The 2,500-nt window shown below is 63.6% G+C and overlaps 1 pseudogene; it reads right to left on the reverse strand.

Annotated features, from left to right (window-relative positions):
• Positions 1 to 688, reverse strand: part of LOC138853851 (putative uncharacterized protein DDB_G0282129) — a 1,601-nt pseudogene extending 913 nt beyond the window's left edge.
• Positions 689 to 2,500: the final 1,812 nt, after the last annotated feature.

Consider the following 2,500-nt stretch of genomic DNA (forward strand, 5'->3'; position numbering starts at 1 on the left):
TGCTGTTGTTGCTGTTGTTGTTGTTGCTGTTGGTGCTGCCTGCGGAGCCGCTAAGGTTGCTGTTGCTTGTTGTTGCTGCTTGTTGCCGCTGCCGGTGCTGTTGCTGTTGTTGCTGTTGCTGGTTGCTGCCACGGCGCTGCTGCTGCCGCCGCTGGAGCTGCTTGTTGTTGTTGTTGTTGTTGCTGGCGCTGCTGCCGCTGCGTTGCTGTTGCTGTTGTTGCTGTTGTTGGTTGGGTTGTTGTTGGCGCCGCTGCTGCCGCTGGAGCTGCTGCTGTTGCTGCTGTTGCTGGTTGTTGCTGTTGGTTGTTTGCGCTGTTGCCGCTGCTGGTGCTGTTGCTGTTGCTGTTGTTGCTGTTGTTGTTGTTACGCTGCTGCCGCTGCTGGTGCTTGCTGTTGCTTGTTGTTGCTGTTGCTGTTGTTGTTGTTGCTGTTGCCTGGAGCTGCTGCTGTTGTTGTTGGTTGTTGCCGCCGCTGCCGCTGGTGTTGTTGTTGTTGGTTGTTGTTGCCATTACCGCCGCCGCCGCTGGAGCTGCTGCTTGCTGTTGTTGCTGCTGGCGCTGTAGGTGCCGCTGCGGAGCCGCTGTTGCTGTTGTTGCTGTTCTTGCTGTTGCTTGCCGCTGCCGCTGCCGCTGCCGCTGGAGCTGCTGCTGGGTTGTTGTTGCTGCTGTTGCTGCTGTTGTTGTCTCATTGCCGCCGCCGCTGCCGCTGCCGCCGGAGCCGCCGCTGCTGTTGTGCTGCTGTTGCTGTTGTTGTTGTTGTTGTTGCCGCTGCTGCCGCTGCCGCTGGAGCTACGTTGTTGTTGGGTTGTTGTTGTTGTTGTTGTTGTTGGGTTGTTGCTGCTGCCGCTGCTGCTGCTGTTGGAGCTGCTGTTGCTGTTGTTGTTGTTGTTGTTGCTGCTGTTGCTGTTGTTGCTGCCGCCGCCGCTGCCGGAGTTGGGCGTTGCTGTTGCTGTTGCTGCTGCCGCCGCTGGAGCTGCCAAGGTTGTCGTTGTTGCCTGCTGCCGCCGCCGCCGCCGCCGCCGCTGGAGCTGCCGCCTGCTGCTTGTTGCTGTTGCTGCCGCTGCCGCCGCCGCTGCCGCTGGTGCTGCTGTTGCCGCTGCTGGGTTAGCGCCGGCCTGCCGCCGGTGCTGTTGTTGTTGGCTGCTGCCGCTGCAGCTGCGTTACTGCTGCCGCCGGCGCCGCTGCCACCGCTGCCGCCGCCACCGCTGCCACCGCTCTGCCGCTGCTTTCGCTGCTGGTCCGCTGGTCTCAAGCCGCTGCCAACGCTGGCTACCGCCGCCGCTACCGCCGCCACTGCCGCTGCCTACCGCCGTTGCCATCGCCGCAGCCACTGCTGTTGCCGCTGGTGCCGCATCTGGTGTTGCTGTCAGCCGCCTGCCGCTCGTTGCTACTGCTGTTGCTCTGCCGCTGCCACTGCCACCGCCACGCCGTTGCTACCACCGCTGCCACTGCCGCTGCTGTTGCCTGCTGGCTGCTACCGCCGCTGCCACTGCCGCTACCGCTGCCACTGCCGCCGCCATTGCCGCCGCCGCTGCGCCAAGCAGCCCGGTGCTGCTACCGCCGGGCCGCCGCTGCACCGGCGCAGCTGGTGTTGCCGCTGCTGCCGCTGCCATCACAGCGCCGCTGGTGCAGCTGGTGCTGCTGCCGCTGCTGCTTTGTTGCCGCTGGCTGCTTTTGCTGTTGCTGCTTGCTGCTTGCTGCCGCTGCCGCTTCTGCTGTTGCTGCTGCGTTGCCGCCGCTGCTGCCGTCCGCGGTGTTGCCGTTGGCTTGCTGCCGCTGCCGCTGCGTTGCTGCCGCGTTGCCGCCGCTGGTGTTGCTGCCGCTGCCGCCGCTGCCGCTGCTGCTGCTTCTGCTGCCGCTGCTGCCGCTGGTGTTGCTGTTGCTGCCTGGTGTTGTTGCTGCCGCCGCCGCCGCTGCCGCTGCCGCTGGTGCTGCCGCCGCTGCTGGTGCTGGTGCTGTTGTTGTTGCTGTTGTTGTTGTTGCTGCCTGCTGCTGGAGCTGCTGCTGTTGTTGTTGTTGTTGCTGCTGCCGCTGGTGGTGGGAGCCGTTGCTGTTGTTGTTGTTGCTTGTTGTTGCTTACGCCGCCTGCCGCTGGTGCTGTTGCTTGTTGTTGCTGTTGTTGTTGTTTATTACGCCGCTGGAGCTGCTGCTGCTGCTGGTTGTTGCTGTTGCTGCCGCCGCCGCCGCCGGTTGCTGCTTGCTGTTGTTGTTGCTGTTGTTGCTGTTGCTTGCTTGCTGTTGCTGCTGCTGGCTGCCGCCGGTGCTGTTGCTTGCTGTTAAGGTTGCTGTTGCTTCGTTGTTGCTGTTGCTGCTGCCGCTGCTGCCGCTGCCGCTGCTGCTGTTGCTGTTGCTGTTAAGGTTGTTGCTGTTGTTGCTGCAGGCCGCTGCCGCCGCTGGAGCCGCTGATGTTGTTGTTGCTTGCTGTTGTTGTTGTTGTTGCTGCCGCTGCCGCCGCCGCCGCCGCCGCCGGTGGAGCTGCTGCTGTTGCTGTTGTTAATGCT

Source organism: Cherax quadricarinatus, chromosome 3 (genome assembly GCF_038502225.1).
Source record: "Cherax quadricarinatus isolate ZL_2023a chromosome 3, ASM3850222v1, whole genome shotgun sequence".
NCBI lineage: Eukaryota > Metazoa > Arthropoda > Malacostraca > Decapoda > Parastacidae > Cherax > Cherax quadricarinatus.